Source organism: Macaca fascicularis, chromosome 18 (genome assembly GCF_037993035.2).
Source record: "Macaca fascicularis isolate 582-1 chromosome 18, T2T-MFA8v1.1".
Lineage (NCBI taxonomy): Eukaryota > Metazoa > Chordata > Mammalia > Primates > Cercopithecidae > Macaca > Macaca fascicularis.
This window is the reverse complement of record NC_088392.1, coordinates 52,279,895-52,303,892: the sequence shown is the minus strand read 5'-3', so window position 1 is coordinate 52,303,892 and position 23,998 is coordinate 52,279,895. Positions and strand designations below refer to the sequence as shown.

At 44.3% G+C, this 23,998-nt stretch overlaps 1 long non-coding RNA gene across 1 annotated transcript in view; it reads right to left on the bottom strand.

Annotated features, from left to right (window-relative positions):
• Positions 1-7,873: 7,873 nt before the first annotated feature.
• Positions 7,874-23,998, bottom strand: part of LOC135968248 (uncharacterized) — a 36,207-nt gene continuing 20,082 nt past the window's right edge. The window contains exon 3 of the long non-coding RNA XR_012427150.1: positions 7,874-8,905. This is a non-coding gene — a long non-coding RNA (uncharacterized lncRNA). The remainder of the gene's footprint in view (positions 8,906-23,998) is intronic.

Below are 23,998 nucleotides of genomic sequence, written 5' to 3'. Positions count from 1 at the left end.
TTATTCCTCACTAGGCAGAATGCTGTGGTCAGGGGAGAAACTGAGGAAGAATACTACTGGGGACTAAGGGAGCCCCATTCACAGGCCTCCTGTCTAAACAATGCTATGACGCCTATTTTGAGGTTCCTCTGTGGTACTTGAAGTTAGATGTCTTCTTGGACAACTTCACATAGAGCATGTCAAGAAAAGCCTCAGGGGGTATTGTTTCCTTGGGAGCAACGGGATGATGAGCTCCTTGCGATGTTATGTAACTTTGAGGGGAAAGAAAAAATAAAACAAATAGAAAGGCAGAGAAAATATAAATAAAAAAGAGTGCAAAGTTTTATTGTCAACTGCTGCTGTCACCTCCTGGAACTACAGTCGTATCTAAGAAATATGTGACATACTAATAGGAAGTAATTTACCCAAGGATGTTTTTTGTGCCTTGAATTGCCTTTCCAGCCTGGCTGTGGGAACTTTGCAAGCGTATATGCATGAAAGCCGGTGCGGTGCTTCAGAAACTTCCCAATTTGTGCACAGTGTGGCTTTTATAAGGCCATTAAACTCATCTTGGGGAAAAGTGCTCTGGAAAACAGTGATACATGGGGTCTCAAGGAGCCTGTGAAGGCAGACAGAAATGGCCAAGTGGTGACCGATGCTCTTGGCTAAAGTGACTCTGAGGGGCTGCTGCTTCTCCAGGCTCCCACCTCTCCGTCTGGTTTATTTTCTTTTCCCTACCCTTAGCAGCGCTTGGAGTTGGACGGGGTGACTTTCCGTGGCACCATCTTGGATCCAGAAAGCACTGTCTTTTTTTATTTTTGCTGCAATTGGGCGGGTACTCTGAGACCTGAAGTTGGGACCTGGGCACATGGGGTGGTCCTGGGGTTTCACTCTCAGCCTAGAAACAACCACAGAACAGCTGTGACTCCAGGGCCCTGGGGATGAAGCTCCATCGTGGCTCTAAGGAGGCCCTCACAGGCCACACTCACGGCTAGGAGAATCTAGGTATTTACCAGTCTGTGAACCTCAAGTCCTTGGGAGAGGAAGAGCCCAAAGGGAAGAAAGTCAGGCAGAAAAAGGATAGAGCAAATTCCAGGGAAAGAGGGAGAGGGGAGAGAAGCAGGAAGGGTGGTGAAGATGGTAAGAGAGTCCAGAGCCAGAGAGAAGGAGCAAATCAGAGCCAGAGGATGGTGGAGGGACAAGGAGGAGGGTGGGGAGGAAGAAGAAGAGGAGAAGGATCAGGAGACAGCCTGCTTACGGTTTTTTTTTTTTTTTTTTTCCTCAAGTGTCTTCATATGCTTGTTCTGTAAACACAGGCAGAGCCAGGATCAGAATATAGAAACAGTGAAATCGTTGAGAGCACCAGAGACAAGAGAGCTGGTTGACGGTGCTGGTGTTGCCCACGGAGAGAGCAGGTAGCCATTTCGAGCGCCCCTGCAAGTTCTTTTGCTGCTGTAAACACCTCCCTCCTACTTTTATCACAGTGCCTGAAATCCCATCACGATTCCAAGCTCCTTCTTTAAAATACAGCTCCACCTCAGATGGGGACTGCACAGTCTTCAGAGGCTGAGGGAGCTGGGAGGGCATTCTCTTTGCTGAGCAGGGCAGTACAAAGGATGTACGCTGCTTTTGGCGTGGTTCGGGGTCTGGCTGTGATAAAAAACCGTGATTCAGGGCTGGGTGGTGAAGGTGTCTGGGCGGGGGTGAGGGCCGGCCTCTCTTGCTTCATCATTTGACTAGGGAGCAGGGCTCTGTGTGCAAAGACACCGGGAAAGGGACCTGAGGGTGCTCAGTGGTTGCGGGTGACTTCACAGGGACAGGGGAAGGGAAAGGAGTAGGGAGTCTTTAATTTGTACTCTGGCCTGTGTATCTCTCCCTGTGTCCTAGCTTGGGAAAAAAGAAATGAGCCCTTTATCAATTTTTAATAAATTGAAATGACAAATAATCCATTTAATAAATTATTAACTGAGAAAATGACTGAAAACTGAAATATCAAACAATTGTGAGCAAATGCCCGGAGCAGCGTGTTTATTAGTGACGAGTCCTTCTGCAGGAGAGTGCTGATGCTGTGGGCCCCACAGCCTCTGCCCCGACCCCATCGAAGCCTGGAGTGTCAGGGACCTCAGGCGGGTATGCGCTTGGGTGCAAGTGTGGGGTCCAAGGCAAATGGAATAGTTACTTTTGCCTTTGATCCCTATAGCTGACTGGTTCACAGACAGCTCTTGGATAGGGAATACGGACCTGCCACTTTGATGTTCACCAGCGTGAAGCCCCACATTCCTCCCTAATGGTACTAGAAGGGGGCTAGAAATAATCCCACCCCTGGGGATTATTTAGTCCTTTAAATTAAGAGCTGTATCCTCAGGAGAAATGATATATGTGTGTTTATGAAGTCTTGTGTCTATAGAAAGGTGGATGCCAACCTGTGATCCGCCTCTAGTGATGACCAGCTGAGCCTGCTGCCCTATCACAGGCCTCACAGGCTGCAGCAGGAGGCCTGGGGCACTTCCTGATGGGAGAAGCCCGAGTGTGGAGTCACTGGCTGGGGAGAGGTCAAGCACTTTGTGGAATGGGGGTGAGACTCCTTTGACACTCCTGAATGGCCTTAAGCCTCCAAATCCTGAATGTCATCTCCAAGAAGCTTCCCTCTGACCTCTCTTGGAACTCCTGCCTTTACAGGTAGTCACACAAATTTGTCCAGCATGACCGGGGTGCAGGCAGAAGTGGCTGAGGGGGCCTCTCACCACATTTCTGGGCATGGTCATCTCTGCATTGGCCTGTGGTGAGGGACCACTGGCATCATCCCCCCTGAGGTGTGTGCTTTCTCTAGAAGCATAGCCCAACCAGACTGCCGGCCTCTGCTCTCCCAAGGCTGCCATGGCCTGGAAACACTTCTCCACTATAGCCCTGCTGTGGGGCTTTGGGCTGGTAGGGTCAGCTGACCTCCCTATGCCCTAGTTCCTTTATCTGTAAAATGGGGATAATAATAAACAGGGTTATTTGATGACTGGGATGGAAACAGTCCCATTATATAAATACAATACAGCAGTTTGGGATGACAGGCTGTAGGCTCGAAGATGGTGCTGCAATGGGTATTTTTAGGAAGGAGGGAAGGGGGGAGGGATGAGTGGTTTATAAATGTTTGTTGCATTAAAAAATGTGCTAGTTTGAATTGTGCAGAACAGAGTATCATTTGTTTCTAGAAAAATTCACTGCTGTGGAAATGAATTAGTTTACATTGAATATGTGATGGTTCAGAGAAAGGAATATTAACCCAATTTGCATTTCTTTGAACTGAAATAAATTATTGCCGTGTTTGCATTAGTTGGGTCAACTGGATGTGATTGGGCAGACTTGCCGTGGGGAAAGCTGGTCTTGGGCTTGGAGGTGTGCGATATGGTCGGTGTGTACAGATCAGCAAGCACCTTCCAAATCTGGGCTTATTAACCTTTCGGTGGACTGCAGACCCCTATGGGGTTTTGATGAAAGCAGTGTGCACAGCCGCCCTGTACAATTGCTTATGAATCTTAGCAGACTCTCTGAGTCTTTAACCCTCTCATGATCCAGAGGTAAAGGTCCCTACCCATTGTCTTGGTATCCCATGATCAGATCATAGCACAGATTGGTCAGAGCCCAGTTTCTGAGGTCTGTCCCATCTGTGGAAATAAAACAGAACTTTGGGTCCAAAGAGGAAAACAGCCAAAGGCCAGTTCACATATGTGCTGTGACCTGGGGGTTTTGGACATTTTGAACCTTTGTAAGACAACATTCCCAGCTGTGAGAAGGCGCTGGCTGTGCCACCTGCAGCCCTGTCAATCATCAGAATTGACATGGTGGGACTGGCCAGCAAGCCATGGCATCTTCCTCCCTCTTTTCTCTGTGTTGATGCCTGCTGAAATTGCATCCTGAACTGAATAAAGAATGCTCCCTGAAGGCAAGGGGGTGCCAGTGTCTGGGCTTTTCCAAGCCTGGCCCTGATCCTAGGCCTAGTAGTTCCCCACTGGGGTGGTGGGTGGGGGGACATCAGTACAGCCATTCAGCAGGTCAGTGTGATACAATGTCTTCAATGCCTGACAAATGGGGTATTGGTTATTGCTGGCAATGTGTGAATTCTGACAGCATCATGTGGACAGCAGGTGACTCTTGTAGATGGACACCAAAATGTAAAGAAACATTGAGTAGAAACAGAAGCTACAAATATTCAGAGCCTCACACCCAGACTTGCCCTGTGAGCCTGTTGAACCAAATGGGCCTCAGCATCACTAAGCCCACCATGGTTGGGGAGAGAGTGAGCACGGGAGGGAGAGGAAGAATAATCTCACCTCTGGTCAAATAGAGGACAGTAAAACTTTAGCTAATTAGCAACCAGTTGCCAGAGAGTCTTATTTAACGAGTTCCCCCATCTGAACTCACTTTTATTGGAAAGAGGCAACCACAAGAAAACAAGATGAGAAGCAGAGACTTAATTTAAAAAATAACTTTGGGGGAAAGTCGCTTTCATGTCACTTCTCTGCTTAAAACCCATCAATGGTGTCTTAGTAATTTCAGGATAAAGCCCAAATCTCATAACTTAGTATATGACTCGTCACACCCTACTTGACCAGTAGAACTAAGATTTTTGCATTTTCCAGATATGCTCTCTTACCTCCACTTGGTGCCCCCTCTGCCCCTCCTCATCCCAAGTTGTATCCTCTGGGCAGTTTCCCAGGCCCTAGACTGGGTTTCAGCCTCTGCGATAACACTTATTATATTACACATTAATAGCAGGAGAGGCTGGTATGATCAGCCAGCCCATGGGATCCTCAGGGCAGAGCCATGCCTGATTCACTGTAGCATCCATGAGGTTAGCCACATGGGAGGGGGTTGGTAAATGCATCTTGAACTCATGCATTCATAAACTGATGACTCAGTGAAGGAAATGGGGTTAGTTTCATTGTCCCGCAGCCCACCCAATCCATTGATTACCTCTACAACTTAAAATACGACTTGCATTTACCAAGCTGCTTCTCTCACTTGTACAGTGGAGATCATACAGTCCACCTGATGCTCCTTGTGAGAGGGAAATGAGCTAGTACACATAAAAAGCAGTGCCTGGCACTCCAAGAGTGCTCAATGAATGTTAGCTATTATTCTGCACAAATAAGTTGATAGTGACCCATCCCAGTGTCGTTCTGGAAACAAGTAAGTGAAAGTGCTTCCCTCTGTGGTTAGAATCACCATTAGCAACTAGTTAGTGAAAATGCTTCCAGAATACAATATCTGGGAGAGGGGTGGGCTGGGTAGGCCAGGAAAAAATCTGAGTCAGACCTGGGACCAGAAATCAGACCTTTAGGTTTCACCAGGACTCTCTACTCAGGCTGTTGGTGTTGCCAGATGTCAAGGTTGGATTGGGGAAATGGTAGTCAGGCAGGGATGGGGGAAACTCTTAGAAGAGCCCGTGCCAATCTCTATCTAGGCTTTACTTAAGTTATGGGAAGGAATCCATGCTGGGTAAATGAGGTAATGAATGTGCAAGTGCTTTGCAAACTGCAAAGTGCTATACAAATGTGAAACATTATTGCACTCATCTATTTCTCTTCTTTGTGCTCCCAGGGTTTCCTAATAAGAGCTCTTTTTGAAAGTGCTAGTCTGACTTTGGTTAACTAAAAGGAAAGGGTGTGTGCAGTGTGGTAGATTGGGGGTTTTGTGTACCTTGAGTATAGCAGAGGTCCTGGCAGGGAGAGCAGAGACTTGCTGGCACCAGGAATTGGGGAGTGAAGATGCTGAACGTCACATAGTGATTAATCCCTTCCGATCTGGGACATTTTCCAGGTCCAGGGGCCATCCTGGAGCTGCTTCAAACCATTCTAGAGAGACAGGATGGCCTGAGCTGGGAAGGGTGGGAGAAAACCCAGGGTCCTCGTGGCTGAGAATAAGTGCAGGCTGTCATGGGAAATGTCCTCATCCCTGAGTCTGTGCTTGCAACTTAGTCACCTAGCCTGGCTCAGGACAATGCAACGATTTCCAGCTGCTTTGTGTAAGGAATAAGGACTGGCCTGAGAAGAAAGGAAGAGTTCTGCCCCTAATATCCCTGATTATCTCAGCAGCATGGTTTCACCAGCCTGATTTGCTGCTTCTTCCTGCATCCAGCATGCTCCTGGGTCTCCTTCCCCACCTCACAGCCATGGCAACCAAACACATGGGCTTGTTAAGACCAGCAGCCCAACTTCAGCAAGGTCTAGCTGGCCTGGACAGAAGAGCCAAGGTACCAGATCCATTTCCAAGGCAAAAGTCCCCAAGTTTATAGTTAAACTCAACTTGCTTATTTGTGGATTTTGCTGGGGTGGAGTAGCCCCACCTAAAAGGAGTCATGTGAAATCTTAGCCTTTTCTTTGTCACAGAGTATAAGAATAAAACCTTTGATGATTGAATGGATAATCCTCAGGATAACATCTGTGATTCTTCATGAGAGTTATGTCTTCTTAAACCCTTGGAAGCTGTCAACACTACAGATTTCTCAAAGCACCAAGCTGCAAACAGCAGATTGCTCTTAAGCAATGATGCTGAAGCATGAAGCAAGAATCATGTTTCCATATCAGTTTCTTTCACTGCTCTGAACCCAGCACCTAGCACAGCTCCTGATAGAGCTGTGTCAAACATGATAGAACTCCTGATAGAGCTGAGTCAACATGTCCGTTTAATGAGTGAATAGCAGTGGGCTATCCCAATGCAAATTTCAAAGCTCTTAGCAAGACAAGGTTGAGGTAAGTTCTTTGCCCAATTGTCAGCGATTTTTACACGATTAGCCATATCTCATCATTTCCCCAAATAAGTGGGTGTGATTTGGGTAGGTTGTGGAGGAAGGAAGGGACAATGGTGGTCGTTGAAGAATTCTACAAACCAAAGATAGGAGCAGGAAATGAGCATGGCGTGCTCACTGGACAATGAAAACCCTAGCTTAATTTTTATTAAACTGGAAGGCCAGATATTAAACTTTCTCTAATGAGTCACTTGTTTTATCTTAGACTGGATTGAGTTTTAAGAAAACCATATGAATATTCACTCCTCCTCTTTTTCCTCCCTCAAAGAAACCAATGAATATTCATTCCTCCTTTTTCTCTCCCTCAAAGAAAACTCAATCAGTCTTGGATAAAACTACACTTACAATGGAAGCAGGAAAGAAGGGACCTAAGCCATTGTCCGGTCCTGCTGTTGTCAATCTTCAGAGCACATCAAAATTGTCTGCGAAACTTTAGAAACTTTAGGAATGATAGGTGTCCAGGCCCCAGCGCAAGCCTACTCAACCAGGACTTCCAAGAGCAGAGCTAGGGTGGAAAGGTGACAAAGCTCCCTAGGTGATATTCATGTTCTGAGAATGATCCTGATGCATGGTCCTGCATGTCACCCAATCCACTGGAACTTCTACAACATAAAGAGAGTTACTTGTTTATATGGCACTTGCTAGTTTGTGTGATTTCTTAAAGTGTGTCCCCGAATCAGCTTCCACATCTCATGTGTCCTCAGATTGGGGTAGAGAGCAGAGGGACCCTTTGTTGTCCACAAAGGGCAGCATGCCCACTGGTCCTTGCTTTTAGGTTGGTTATATTGCTGGGAGCATGGCACTGGATGGGAGTTTAGATGGAGGTTGGGGAGAGGGAGAGCACAGGACATTAGCCAGAGGGGCTGTCAGTGTAGCACCTCTGTGGCAGCTCTCTGTAAGAATTGGAGCTGGTGCATTCGTGGCCTGATTTGGTCATTCACTCATTTGTGGTTCATTCCTTTGTCAATTTGGTGAGTACCTAGTACATGCTAAGGACTGCAGACACTACAGTGCACAAGATAGCTGTGTCTCTGCCTCATGGATCTGAGAGTCTGAGATGGGGAGATACAGATAATAAATAAGTCAACAAATAAATAACTTTTATACAGATTTTAGTGAGTGTGGCGAGAGAAATGAACAGAGTATAACTGTGACCTATAATGACAGTCCTCAGAAATAGCTCTAAGCTCCTCTTCAAACTCTTTTACCACTACCCAAACCCACACTGAGTCAGACAAAGTGGTCTTCTGTGTGCTTTGTCACACTGGCTAATTATGCCTATTTCCTGCCCAGGAATCCCTTCCCGTGATCTCTCCATCCTCTTCCACCCATCTCACTTTCTCTGTATGATTTACACCTTAGCATTTGGTAATGCCAAATATTTCACAGGTGAGGCAGCTGAGATCTGGACAGCTGAACTGTCCTGTTCCAGAGCCAACAGCCAGCAAGTGGAGGTCTTCAAACCCACCCTTGTCCTTTTCCCGCAATGTTCCACCCACTTTGGCCTCTCTGCAGCCCCCAGAGTAGTTGTCACAATTCCCTGTCTTTTAAAAATTTTTTTCTTTATTATAATCAAGACTTTCAATGAACTTTTCTCTGTAGAAACGACTGTATTAGGCAAAAGTTTGTGTGGGATCCAATAAAACATCAGATGATATTGAGCATACGTCAGGCAAAGCCTGCAGCCCAATGTTATTATGTGTAAATGTTACAACTTTCTTTTGAGGAGAATACATGTGTACTATCAAGCTGTTTTATGGATACGCAGCATGATTGATTACAGCATGCAGATCTGTCACAACAAGATAAACTCAGATAGAATAATCTGTGGATATTTAGGCCTCCGCAATTTGTTATCCAGAGATGACTCTAGAAATGATAATTCCTTCCATTTCAGCAATTTCTTTCTTTCCGTCCCCAGTAAAAACCCATTTCCAGAGTGCTGACGTCTGATGCCAGGGTCCTCTTCTTGCTTCCGTCTTTTCCCAGTTGCTCAACAGGAAGCAACGGAAAGTTGTATTTGCTGTCAACGCTGCTGCAGCAGCAGCTGGGACTTGGCCTAGAGTGGGCAGGTGTTGAGGGTTGAGAGCTAGGGCTGCTGCCTGAGAAACAGCCTCTGCTTTTAAGCTGACAAAAAAGCAAACACAAAAATAATCACCATGATTTGTTTAACACATAAAACAGTTTCAGTAAAAATGGATTACATCAGGTAACCAACTATTTTGCAGATCATCCCCAAGCAACTTGTTGCTAACAAATGACTGGATTGAATTCATTGGCAACTTTTCGAAGAACAATTTGGGGAACAAAGAGTTGCTTGAATGAATTAAATCAAGCCCAAGCCCCCACTTCTTCCTTGAAGCCATTGCCGATTACCTTGGGATACAGTGACTTTCTCTGAGCTCCTCTAAGAGTCTGGGATCCCTCTTTTGATAATGAGTCATCAATGTCCATTCCCTAGGATTCCTGTCCTGAGTTGTGACTTCTCTTTGATTGTTAGATGAATTACCATGTGCATGGAGAGAAGCCATGGCCCAAGGATGGGAATTGCAGATCTGGAGGCTGAAGCCCTGCATTGGCATCCCGGCTCTGCTCCCACTGGTTCTGTCACCCTGGGCAAGGCACTTCTCCCAAGCTGCCGTTCCACCAACTGAGAAGCAGAGACAATGACACCTGTTCCACTCACCTTGCAGGGTTGTTGTGAGAAGGAAATAAAGTATTTGAAAGCACTTTATAAACTGTGCAGTTCTATTCAAGAAATACTTATGAAGCCACTAAGACCACTTCACCTGCTTTGAGTGTAAATATGACCATTTCGTCTTTATTTTCCTGATCAATCACTTAAAACCTCAACTGCTCTTATTGTCAGGAAGTCCAGCTTCTCATTTCATTTCCCCCACTTGCATTCCCTCAAAGAGGGAGAAGAAACTGAAAGCCCCCTCTGTTTATGACACTGCTACTTGGTGGTGGAGGAGTGGCGTCTTTGCTGCATTCTGGTCCACAGGGCCTGTGTTGCCTGTGGGCTCCTGCCTGGCATTCTGATCATGCCCTTGTGGGTGCAAGTCCCTGTACCAGCAGTTTTGCTGTGTTTCCTATGCTTGGGTCCTCACTTACATACTCTCATGTGCTAGGCCACTGTTTCCCCAAAGCTTCTCCAGAGTGACTGGGTACGGAAGCATTTCCCATTTCTACCATGTCCTGTGTCAGAATCGCTTTGTCCCTATAAAATCTCCTGGGCCCCAGGCCTAGTCATGAGTTCACATCCCCTTTTCACTCTTTGGAGGTCCCCTTTGGGGCCCCAGTTATCCTTACTCGGCCGATTAGCATTCTGAATAGGAGAAATGACTCTAGAGTTGGCCTGTCTCAGTTCAAATTCCAGCTTCACCACTTCTTGAAGAGAATTACTTAGGATCTCTGTGCCTCAGCTTTCTCATCTGGAAAGTGGAAGTAAAAATGGTCTCATCTCATGGGGTGTTGTAAAAATTACATGAGAAAATAGATATAAAGATTCCTCTTAGAAGAGTGTCTGGTACAGATTAAGCACTAAAGGTGCTGTTAGCTGTTTCCTACTCTGACTGAATGACTGACCATGGTCCCTGTGGTTCACATGAATGAATTTCTCTAATCTGAAGCTTTTCCTGCGGGGATTAGGACATGAGTTATCCCCCACTCCAAAGGCAGCTGTATTCATTACATTACATTAGGGCTCCAGGAGCCTTCTGCCCTTTGCTTTCAGTGCCACTTAGCAAGAGTTGGATCTTCTAAGTTAAACAAAAAGGGGAGGAGGGAAGGTTGTATCAGTTAGCGTTTGCTGTATACAAATGGCCACAAAAATGTTGTGGCTTAAAACAACAACCGTTTATCTAGTTCTGTGGTTTCAATAGGCAGCTTATCTCTTCTGGACTGGTTCAGGGGGTCACTTACAGGGCTTTTGAAAGTGTCTCTGGGAAGCTGGTGAGTTGGCTGGTGGTTTGATGATCTAGTGTGGCCTCACTTATGTGTCTGAAAGTTGACAGGCTCTTGGGCAGGAATTGGCTGACTGTCAGCTGGGGTGCCTTGGTTCTTCTCCACAGGAGCTCTCAATTTCTAGCAGGCCAGCTTGGGCTTATTCACACGGTTGTCTCAGGGTTTTAAAGGTGGCAAAATAGGAAGTTGCAAGGTCTTTGAGGTCTAGGCTTGGAACTTGTGCATTCTATTGATCGTATGCACTGCCTGATGGAAGATGCTTTGCTGCTAAGATTTTGTGGTTATTTGCAGTTTATACAGCAGTTAAAAATTTTCCTTATGGCAGTGGGTACTTTCTTATTTGCATTCTAAGAGGGCTGGTGATTTCTCCTTTACTAAGAGTTCTCTCTTTTTTAAAAAAATTTACTTTATTACATACCCACTCTGTGCCAGGCACACAAAAAGATATGGTGGTCACAGAGTATTCAGGGAGAATATGGAAAAGAAGGTAGAAGTGCTGTGTTTGTCTGGCAGGGGCTTTAAAGAAAAATAGGAAGACCTCCCCGAGAAAGCGAAGTTAAGGCTAAGTCTTGAAGGACGTGCAGAAGTTACCCATGTTTGGGAGTTGAGGGGAATGAGTGCAAGGATAAAATGGAAGGTATAGGAAAAGATCACCCAGTACTGCTCCCTTAATTACAGTGAAGCCTGGAGACCCTCCCAGTTGGACCCACATTTAACAGAAGGGCAGGAACCTAGGCCTTCTGACCATCTGGTCTTGATTTACTCCAGGAATTAGGTGATCAAATAGATACATCTAAGTTAAGGCTACCTTGGAAAGTCTACTCACAGATATAATCATGGTTTGTCTTGAGGTTTCCGACTCTACCTCCCTTATGAGGTTTCTGACTCCACATTCCCTTCCATCCTCGACTTCTATATATCTGTACAAGTGAAGATTTGATCTAGGATTGGCTGGTGAATAACCCAAACAGATGTCTCCACTCATAGCTCAATGTGTTCCCTGTATACTCCTTTGGCCAATGAGGTACCTCTATGCAACCAGACATACTGTAGGTTGACCAACCCACATCATCCATGCTACATGCAACATGTCAGAAAAAATAACCTGAAGGACGTTACACCAAGTGAAATAAGCCAAATACACAAAGACAAACACTATATGATCTCACTTATATGTGGTAACTATGTGAGATGATGGATATGTTAATTTGCTGATGGTGGCAATCATCTCACAATGTATCAAATCAACACATTGTACACCTGAAATATATATATATACAGATAAAAATTGTATATCTAGAGAGACGAATAAAAAGTGTATATATATGTAGACAAAATTGTATAAGCCCATTTAATCTACCTCATATATAATTTGTATATATATACATGCACTATATATACACACAGATATATTTATATATACACAACTTTATATGTCAATTATATCTCAGCAAATCTAGAAAAAAGATACAATCATGCAGAAAATTTTATCAGATATTGTGTGGCTGCAAAAATGTATAAAAGGCCATAAATTTGATGGTAATGCTTCTAAATACTTGGCCTTTGGATTCTGCCTGAACTAGAAATGTGCTTCATTGCAGCATGCTGGTGCTCCTTCTGGCCATGATTCCCAGCTGTGGACCTGGACCATCCCCACAAGCCAAAAGTCAACCATGATCTCCACCATTGGCCATTGCCAGCACCTGGCTGTATATAGACCTTAAAACATTCTCACGTTCATCTTCTCATGTAATTCTTGTAAAACTCCACCAGACAACTAGATAGAAAGGTCTTCATTTAGTGGATAAAGAAACAGGCTCATGGGAATTAAGAAACTTGCTCAAAGTGTCAATTAATGAGGGATTGATTTAGGACAGAAGGCCAGATCATGGGCCTGCAGGAGCAGAACTTTCATGGAGAAATACAGAACAAACAGCCTCTGGCATGACATCAGGGTGCACCCTCAGGGTCTCCTGATCTCTGGTGAAATTCTTATCAAAGCCAACCAGCCCAGGTGTTGGTATCTTCTTGAGCCCTTCTCTCTGATTTGACTTCCTTGCCCATGGCTTGATGCCTACAACACCCACGTGATGCTTCCAGCCCTACCTGCTCTTGTAGGTTCCAGAGTGCTTAGTCAGTGAGAAGCAAAGAAAGCAAGGCTATTATTGCATATCACACACACCCTAAAACTTCTACCCTATGAAAGGCCGTTTGCTGGTGTGTAAGCAGAGCCTTGAAGCCATGTCTTATTTAACCAAATCAATGCACACATATTGCCCAGCTGTTAGAAATGGAGAAAGGGCCATGGAAACTCCAAGGGAGAGGAAGCCTAGCTTAGAATATTTGACAAGAGGCGAGTGATTAGACTCTCTTTGTGTTGCTGAGGGCAGAATTAGGGCAAACTGCTGAGCGCTTTGGGAAGCCCATTTAATCTACCTCAAAGAAGAACTTTCTAACCCTTTTGACCTGTCCAGAAGGAGATTTTGTCTTAAGTAATCGTTTATGTGTCATTCATGGGAATTGTCGGTCCCATTGCTGAAGAGCAAGAACTGACAAAAGAGGTTTTTTCAGTCAAACTAAAGCCCATCAATTTTTCTTTATTAGGCCCAGCCATTGGTACTAATTTTAGATTCTGGAGCAGAATCAAATAAAGCTAATCACTGTTGCACATTTTACAAGAGGGGCTTGTAAATGAATTTCTAATTGGTGGAGTTTCAGGCATGGTTATGAAGTGAAATGAATTTCAGGCCAGGGAGATATTTTGGGGGCAGTGTGGTTTTTTTTCAGAGCCCTTAAATCATGCTATGGTGCTGACCAGCTACCATTCTGGATTGGATGAATGGGTGAGAAATTCACTTTAACTTTCAATTGCTAATGATTTTTTTTTGGTGGGGATGAAGTGGCAACAGTCAGGCATTAGAAGCTCCCTCTGAGTCTTTGGTAATGTCCCTTCCTCTTCAGACTCAGATGATCAAGTCTTCTCCTCCCCCTACCCTCCAATTTAGGAAATAGGTGTGCTGGATGGGGCAGGGGCTAGAAGGGGCATTGCGCACATGATCCTCTACATCTTGTCATCCACTTGCTTGGGGATCTTTGTGGAAATATTCAAATGATTAGCGTAAGCAATGTTGATAGCACCCACAGGATGGGCCTGAGAAGAGCTCCACCAGCTCAGCCAGGCCCTAGTACTAGACATGGCTGTCATTACTGGAGGTGCCCTGGCTTCCTCCTTCATGGGCACTTTTAGCTGAGAGCAATATCTGGCAGCACCCAAAAGGCATTTGATCTTTCTGCTGAAAGTCACAATGAGAGACAGGTGCCATTGCCATCAAGTCGTGTCATTAGAGCCCCCTGCCTCCCGTTTCCATGACACCTTCTTCCTTCCTGCCCTCTTTTTGTGTCATGCACATTGTTTTGGGCCACCTTGGGTCCCAAGCATGTTGGAAGCAATAATGTAGTTGGTAGTAATAGTTAGGTGCCAGTGGTTCACTGAGGCTTCAGTGAGGCAGTGAACCACAAGCACTATATAGGCCTATATATGCCTGGCCTAGGGAGGATGGTACAATCAATTTTCTGGATATTTCCCACTCTCTCAGTCTTCTTTGTTCATTTAATCAACCAGTATTGTTCTTTTTTGGGTGGTAACAAGGAAACAGCCTGATCCTCTATTCTCCGTCCATGCATCCATCCTTTCATACATCCAGATATGCACCCATGCCTGTATCCATGCATGTATTCATTTGACAAGCACTTACTGGGTATTGACATAGAATCAGACACTGTGTTCATTACTAGGGACACACTCAGGGTAAAATGAAGTCCTTAAATTTTAGGAACTTATGAGCTAGCTGGGAGTCCAGCAAATAAACATGTCCTGCAAATACAATGATGCAATTGCTGCATTGGTTGTTTGCACAAAGGACAGTAGGACCCAGGAAAGGCCTGATTGCATGGGAGAGTAAGGAGGGTGTGAAAGGAGACTTAATAGATGAATTAGCGTATTCCAGGCAGACAAGTAGTCAGTGAAAGGTATGTGCAAGATGCAGAGATAAGAGATGGCATGCCATGTTTAGAGAGAAATTCTCAGAGGGCAGGGGCTGCATCTCTTTTGCTCCTCATTAAACATCTGCCCATCGTGGACTCTTGCCCTTCTATAATATATAGCTATACATATGTTTTATTGTTTGCATACCTGAGTTAAACTTTTACTTGTCAAACTATCATATGTACATAATTACAAAATTCAAATTTTTGACAAGACTTAGGAAAAAGAAACCTAGCAGTTTTCTGGCTCACCCTTCCTTCCTCCTGGGTCTTACTCCTTAGAAACACCATTTTCAAATTTTGAACAATTCTTGCTGGCATTTAACTTCATACTTCTAAATAATATGATATTATTATATCTATAGGCTATATTTTTTACCTTCTATCCACGGGAATTTAGGCTTTTTCTTTTTTAGCTAACATACCATTCCTCTTCTTTCCTTCATCCTCCTAACACAGTTATATTGCTATTTTCTGCTTAGTGAATTTTTAGGATTTTCATATTTATATCTATAAAAATATTCACAAAGGAATACAAATATGATTTTCCTTTTTAAACAATTGTTGGTTTTTCCATGAGCTAGTGATTGTCCAGTGTAATAATTTGCCTAGTTTTTTATGTACCTATCACTGATTCTTTCCCAAAATCTCTGGCAGTGGTACCAAGATCTCCTAGACAGAGTCAAACCCATTGGGTGACTGAACAGTGTTTTTTTTTTTTTTTTTTTTTGTTTGTTTCTTGGAACCGCTTTTCCTTGGGCCCCAACTTCCTGCCTATTTGATTTGGACTGGCTGTCTCTGGACCTGCTGCCTTGGTCTTCCCGAGCTCCTCGGATCACCTCATTCCTGGATGTCATATCTTTTTTGCTTTACTCTCTTGCTTTGGTAAAGAGCCTCTTCCAGTTCTCATAAAAACATGCATGAGGGTAAAATTTAAAACCCCTGCATATCTGAACATGTCTTTATTTGCTCTTCACATCTCATTTACCATTTGGCTAGATATAGAACTTGAAGATGAAGGTGCTTTTTCCACAGGATTCTAAAGGCATTGCTCCATTGTGTTCTAGCTTCCAGTGTTCCTACTCAGAAGCCTCATGCCTCCTTGACTTCTACTCTTGTTACATGATCTCTTTTTTACCTTTCTCTGAAAGTATTTATTTCTACTCTTTATCCCTGGTGTGCTGAAATTTCACAATGGTATATCCAGGTGTGCCTCTTTTTTTCATTCATTATATTTGATCTTTTGATGGACTATTTAAATCTGGAATTTCATGCCCTTCAGTTCTGGAAATCTTTTTGGAATTTTTTTCTTTGTAACTGCCTCCCTTGTTTTCTCTCAGATCTCTTATTAAAATTTCTTTGAGACTATTGAACCTGCTTGACAGATGCTTTAAGTTTTCTCTCCTGCATTCTATCACATTCTACTTTGTCTACTTCCAATAATATTTATTGATTATATTATCTTCTAGAGATTGCTTATGTTTATCTTCTAGAATCTATTTAATTTTTTATTATCGGTATTCCATATTTAATTCCCACATATTCTTTCTTAAATTTTTCTAAGTATTATTTCATAATAACTTGCTATTCTTGTTGCATGGATGCCTATCTTATTTTTTTCTGAAGATAATTACAATTTTTTTTTTTAAGAATTTCTTTTCTTCTTGCTTTACTTTTGTTTCTTGCAAGGCCCTTATTTCCAATTTTTGTTTTGTTTCACTTTTTGTTAGAGTTCTTCTTAAGTGTCAGCTGGTGCTTGGCTTTCTGTATTTCAGAATGAAGACCCACATTGCTGACTGGAATTCTATGATTACTGTTAGACTTTGTTGACTGATGGGCTTCAGTGTGGATTTACTAGGTCCTGGAATTTTGTTAGCCAACTCTAAAGTCACAAGAATAGAAAGTTTGACTCTCTAGAAACCAACTGTCCAGATTTCTTTCTTGCTATCAGCTTTCTGGGAGCCCTGTGGGTAAAGGAAAGGGGGTGTCTCACTATTTAGAGGACTTCACTTTGTGTAGCATTCTAGTTCTGCAGGAGACAGGCCTGAGGCCTGACCCTTAGGCCACCCACACTTAGGAATGAAAAAGAAGGTAGAGTTAATGATGGGGACACAGGAGTAGTCATAATGGCAAGAGGAGAACCATGGAAGGGGAGATGATTAGCAGCGTTGACTATATCCCAATTGTCAAATCAGTTAACTTTGGGCAATCATTGAACATCTTCAATATTATAGTGGAGGTGGAATCTAACTTGTAGGATGAAGGAAGGGAAGCTAGATGGTCCTGCAGAGACTGAACTCTCTGCCTCACTGTACCTTTTCCTTCCGTGGGCATTGCTGGCTCCAGTTCACTTGACTTCCAGAGGCACTGAGTAAATTCTAGAGAAACAAAGAGTGTATGCACACAAGGCATCAGAAGTGATGGGCAGGCAACAAGAGGGATTCTTAAATGTATAAAAGTAAAACAAACTCTTTATTTAAGGAAAAGGCAACTTGGAAAAAAGAAAAGCCTAATAAATAACTCAGTACAGCTGGCTTAAGCACTTTAAAGCCAGTGTCTGTGATAAGCAATGAAAACATTAATATAAAATGCTTCACCATAAATGAGTACAATTCAGGCTGATGTATTGCAGCTGAGCCGGCTGTCGGATGGCATGCTTTTAAAGTGATGTTTACAATCAGTATTTTTTCTTTGGTAACTAGAAGGCAGAAGTGGTTGGAAAACTTGCCAGGGTGCAGCTATGAGCCTTGGGAGGGTGACAGCCCTGCCAAGTGGTTCGTCCCCTTTTCCACCCTGTTCCCAATCAGTTGGAGACAAGACAGTTAGGAAGTCTCAGAGCAGGGTGGTGCTGAGCCTAAGCAGAGAGTTGAGAGCTGGATTCAAGTAAGTGGCCAGCTCTGAGTTCTGGAGACAGTGGATCAGCCTTTCTGACCTCTTGGTTTCCCCAGCTGGTCCTGGAGGTCACAGAGGGTGTCTCCCAGAAGCTCTGAGCCCATTGCCTTCATACCCTGCTGAGTCTCCTTCTCTGGCCTGGAGTCTCTTGTTGACCATTGAGTTCCTCATCCTGTTTATTCAAAACGAGAATGTGTCTCACTTTGACATTTTTACATTTATAAAGTGGTGGGGGAAAATGCCACCAGTCTTACCATGTCAACATGGTTATGGAAAAGTTAGGTAAACTAATGAGTATGAAGGAATGCAATGTAATGTATTCTTTTTAATGAATGGGTAATCTGACATTCCTTCTTATTATGTGATAATAATAAGAGCATCTCATGTTTGCTGAGTGCTAACTCCATGCTAAGCCAAGTAGTCCTCCCTGGGAGCACAGCCACTGCTTCCTTGTGTGGGTCCTGGCTCTGTGTGGATGACCTTCTCACAGCCTCTGAAGCCTTTCTGTCTCCCTGTCTGCCTCAGGGATCCATGAGGATTTTGCTTCTCCCTGTTTCCAACACCTGTTTCTCCAACCTAGGTTTCTGGCAGTCCTGGCTGACTGGGAAATGGGAAGTGTTCTTTTTTATTTTTATTTTTAAATTTTTTTCCTTTTCTGTTCATGAAACAATTTACAAGGCCTTTTCCTTAAAGGGTTCAGCTGTCAATCACTATGGGGAAAATAAACAAAACAGCAAAGACTGTGAAGAGGTCAAAGAAGCAGAGCTCTCTTGGTGGCTGTCACTGGCTGGTGGTTCCTGTATTCTTTTTTAAATGATGACTTCAAACGTTCCCAAGGAGGGGCGTGAGAGCTTCTCTAGCCATGTCTGGGGTCTCACTGACAGCCCTTGACTACTTAGAAGTGAAACGAGTCTTCTCAGACTCTCACCCGTGACCCTGGCCGCCAAGTCCTGCAGGGGCTAGATGTATTCTCAACTTCCTCCAGCCCACATCAGGTGAGGAATTAGGCCACTTCTCTGGGCCGCACAGATTTTCTCCCTGGACTTAGACAACCCTACACTGTTTCCTGTTAATTTCTAGTTTCTTTCCTTTTTTTGAGATGGACTTGCCCAGGCTGGAGTGCAGTGGTGTGATCTTGGCTCACTGCAACCTCCGCCTCCCTGGTTCATGCGATTCTCCTGCCTCAGCCTCCCGAGTAGCTGGGATCACAGGCACCCACACCAAGCCCAGCTAATTTTTGTATTTTAAGATGGGGTTTCACCACGTTGACCAGGCTGCTCTCGAACTCCTGACCTCAAATGATCTACCTGTTTTGGTCTCCCAAAGTGCTGGGATTACAGGCGTGAGCCACCGTGCTTGGCCTCCTGTTAGTTTCTTGTGGCTGCTGTCACAAATGACTGCAAGCCCAGTGGCCTAAAACAACAAAATTTTTTAATTTTACAATTCTGGTGGTCAGAAATGTGACCCAGGTCTCACTGGGCTACAGTCGGGGTGTTGGCAGGTTGACCTTCTTTCTGGATGGTCTTGGGGGTAAATTCTTTTTTGTCTTCCTCAGCTCCTGGAGGCATCCCACATTTCTTAGATCATAGCCTCCTTTGTCTTTAAAGCCATCCAAGGTTCGTGGAGTCTTTCCCAGATCGCATGTCCTTGACACGCACACTCTTCTGTCTTCTAAAGACCCGTGTGAGTATGCTGGGCCCACTTGAATAATCCAGGACACTCTATTTTAAGGTCAGTCAATTAGCAACATTATTTCCATCAACAAACTTAATCCCCCCTTACCATGTAGGGAACATATTCACAGGTTTGGGGGATTAGGACATGGACATCTTTTAGGGGAGGCAGTTTTCTTTCTATCTTAACTGGTTACAATTGACTTCTGCTTCTTGAAATTTGTCCCTTCCTGCTAATATAAGAAATATCAGCTGGAAAGACAGCTTCCAACTCCAGGTAAAGCTGGCCTTCTCACCTGTCATCTGAAGTTCCTACATGGACAGACACCGGCCTAAGTTTCTCATAAAGAACCGTCAGGTGCCAGCTTTCCGGAAAGCTCCCTCCCCCAGTAACAAGAAGCCTCTTCAAAGACCCTCTGTCCTTTGAAGACCTCACGCTTAGATCATATTTCTGGTCTGAGGGAGCCTCTGTTCATGGCACAGTGCTGTGGCCAAGAGGCTAATATGCCTAGACACCACGAAGAATCCTGCTGCTGGCTGCACTCTGCACCCACCCCACAGGGATTTTATGACACCCTCCAGGATTCCACTCCTGGGAATGGCCTCCTAGAATGAGAATTTGCCATCTAAAATAGTTTGAACAATGGAAACAAGAATCCATATATATATGCGTGTGTGTGTGTATATATGTGTGTATATATGTGTGTGTGTGTAATTTGTAAGATGGAAGGAGGAGAAGTTTGCCAACCACCTATCACAAGGCCAGCTGCTCTGCGTGCCATGTCACCAATCCCATGCTCTGCAGAGCAGGCTGCTATAGGGCGGCATTCTGCATCCACCCCTATCATCCAACCCTGTGCCACCTTGGCCAAGCTACGGCAGCCCCTTGAGCTTCAGTTTTGTTGTTCCCCAAATGGGAAAGGCTAATTTGAAGTGTGAGGAAAAGACAGCAGGTGTGTAGCTCCCTACTCCTCCCTGCACCGCTTGCCTCTCCCCTCCCTTCTAACTCAGTTTTCCACACTTCTCTCTCATTGTTCTCATTCTGCTTCATTTCTTTCCAAAGAGCCTAGAAATAACATGTTGCTATTTTCAGCACCCCTTTCCCCCATCCTGACACATGTACATTTACATATACACATACACACAAACACACATGCACACACACTGGATAAGAGATGTGGAGATGGTGTGGCGATGCCTTGTCCTCCCTGAGTCAAGCCTGCTTTGTGCACGGAGAGGAGCTAAACCCACAAGAAGAAAGAACTGAGCACACAGCAGGAAGGCTTGAGCATTATGGCTGGAGGAGGGGAAGTATTTGGGATCATTTGAATTAATCACCCACACAGCTTTCTGATTTGAGAGCCCCATTCCATTATCCTGGCCCCGTACTGCTCTGCTGTGTCCCAAGCTCTTTCTTTTCTTCCATAGGGATGCTGAGCAGGTGAGCAGCCCCACAGAGTGGGGAGTGGAGTGGGGGGATTGGTCAACTGCCGAATCCACCAGCAATGATTTCTGAACTAGAATCAGCCCAAACAACATCCTTCCCTACTGGAAAAACCTACACACAAAGTGCCAGACAAACACGGCTCTTCAGCGCTCCCTGATGGGTGCTGTGCTTCTTTCTAGACCCCATTTATAAATTTGAACTGAACAGATGTATTATATGGAAATACTTTAAAACATTATCAGGAACAGCTTTTGCATTAGTGGTAATAAATCCATACCTTCAGTCACTTCTTATTTTTGCCTGTTTGATAACTTGAAAAACAAATTCTGTTCCAGAATAAATTTGGGTAAATGCATTGGTGCCCTCTTTCTTTCACTACTCCTCTTCCCTCCTTACCAACCTACTGGTGCCCATGCCACCAGCCCTGCCCCATAGCACAGCTCAAGATGGAGGGAGGAGAGAGGACAGTGGAGATCTGCTTGGTTCTGACCCCAAATCCACTGTGTGATCTTGAAGGATTTGGGTACGCTCAGTGCCCCTGTGTTTGGTTGCTTTGCACACAGCTCACAGCTTCCAGTGGTCCCTGCCTCCCAGTGTTCATGCCCTATATGGCTGGACCTAGCGATATGCTTCTAGTGAATGGAATACCACAAAGGTGGTGGGTTGTCACTTCTGAGGTTAGGTTATCACGATGGTTAATATTATCAACTTGATTGAAGGCTACAAAGTATTGTTCCTGGGTGTGTGCCTTTCCACGTTCTTCTGCCTGCTTTTATTCTGGCCGTGCTGACAGCTGATTAGATTGTGTACACCCAGACTGTGGGTGGGTCTGGTTTCCCTGTTCACTGACTCAACTGTTAATCTCCTTTGGCAACACACCCTCACAGACACATCCAGGAACAATACTTTGCATCCTTCAATCCAATCAAGTTGACACTCAGTATTAACCATCACAGTTATAAAGGACTGTGATGTTCATCATGCAGCATTCTTTCTCTTGCCTTCATGGCTTGGGGGCTTTAATGAATCAAGCTGTCATGGTGGAGAGATCTATGTGGCAAGAAACTGAGGGTAACCTCTAGCTGATAGCCAGTGGGGAGCTGAGGACCTCAGTCCAACAGCCCGGTGAAGAACCAAATCCTGCCCACATCTACTGTGTGAGCTTGGAAGCAGACCCTGCCTCATTTGAACCATGAGATGACTGGCTCCTGTGGATACCTGGATACAGCCAGTGAGAGACCCTGGAGCAGAGGACCCAGCTAAGCTGTGTCCAGATTCCCAACCCACAGAAACTTGGAAATAATAATAAATCATAAATGTGTGTTGCTTTAAGATGATATATTTTGGGGCAATTTGTTATGTAGCAATAAACTAACATACCCTTTATGGCTCCAATCTGTAAAATGGAATTATTCTCACCAGTCTTCCTAAGTATAGCGGGAAACATGGGGATGTTAAGATGTATTTGAATACTGAAACCTTATTCTGGTGGCATCAATAATGGTCAGTCATTGATTTATTCCATAAATACTTACTGAGCACCGGTTATGGTCAGATGCTGTGTTACCAACGTGAGCAACAAAGATAAATCCTTTGATGAGGCCATGGTCTTTATGAGGAGAGTCAGATACGGTTTGGAAACAGTGGAACACAATGTGTTAAATGTTTTGAAATGTCCTCAAAATGTTTTGGGAGCCCAGATACCAATTGCAACCACACACAACAAAATTTCTCACCAGAGTAGCAAGAATTCCTGGAAACTTTTAGGGACTCCTCATTTCCCCTATCCCAGTGAGAGCTTCAACAAGAAAGAATGAGTTGAAGAAGGACAGAAGGCTTAGAACTTGAAAACTTGAGTACAGTCTCAGGTATGCATGGGATGCACTTTGGCACCTTGAACATACTTTTAATAGGGGCCCCCCAGTAAACCCCACTTTTCCAGACACTGGGCCTTGGTCCGTTAATGTGCTCCATCTGCAGCAGTCTCTGTCCTTATAGACGATTCCTAATGCTTCTAAAGATTCCTGTGATTTCTCCCTCACATCTGACCCCAAACAGCCCGTGGAACAGGAACTATATATTTCAGTGCCAGATTCTCTTTTGTTTCAAGTATAGTGTTCATTTATCCATTCATTTCTCTATTCAACAGCAAAGAAATGGGGATCCCAGGCGCCCTGAAACTGAGAGCAAGGGAGTGAGCTAAAAAGAGGATTTGTTGAAAATCTGCTTGAGGTGTTGTTAGTTCCTCAGAACCCCTCCAGTACCCAGCTTCACACTGTGACAGGAAGAGGAAAGTTTAGTGTTTGGATAAATTGAACTACAGAGGTTCAAATTCTGCATCATTGGCCATAAGGGGGTGTTGTGGGGGGGAGGGGGTGGTGCCTTAGTGCAAACAGTGATTAAACTCATGGCTCATGTTGCTTCCACTTGGATGAGATCTGAATTGGTCATCTACATCCCTGAACGCTCACTGATCCAGCATTACCTGAGTGCAGAACATCCTCACTGGGAAATTCCAGCATTACAGCACTCACAATCATGTAATCCCATGCAAGTCCCATCAGCATCATTTTGCTCTCCAGACCTCCAGGCAGAAAGTCCCTCAGGGCCTTTGCACTGTCTCTTCCCTCCTCCAGGAATGCTCTCCCCATATATTGGTATGGCTGACTTACTCCTTACTTCAAGTTGTTGTTCAGACTTCATCTTCATAATAAGTTCTCTTCTGGTCATGCTATTAAAATTGCAACCCTCCTCCAGGCAAATGGCATGAGCAATGTTTGGCACATAGTTTCCTTGGATACATTATGCTTTTGGAATGAGGTGAAATGTTTGAGCAGAGGCTGGAAGCCCCTATATTTTTCAAATTCTGGTAAAATATATATAACATACAATTTGCCATTTTAACTATTTTTAAGTGTAAAGTTCAGTGATGTTAAGTACATTTATATTGTTGTACAACCATCACCACTGTCCATTTCTGGGGCTTTCTCATCATTCCAGACCGAACTCTCAACGCATTAAACAATAACCCTTCATTTCCCCTTTCCCCCAGCTCCTGGCAACCACTGGTCTACATTCTGTGTCTTTGAATATGACTACTCCAGGTACTTCGTATAAGTGGAGTCATCCACTATTTGTCTTTTGTGTCTGACTTATTTCCCTTAGCATAATGTTTTCAAGGTTCATCCATGTTACAGT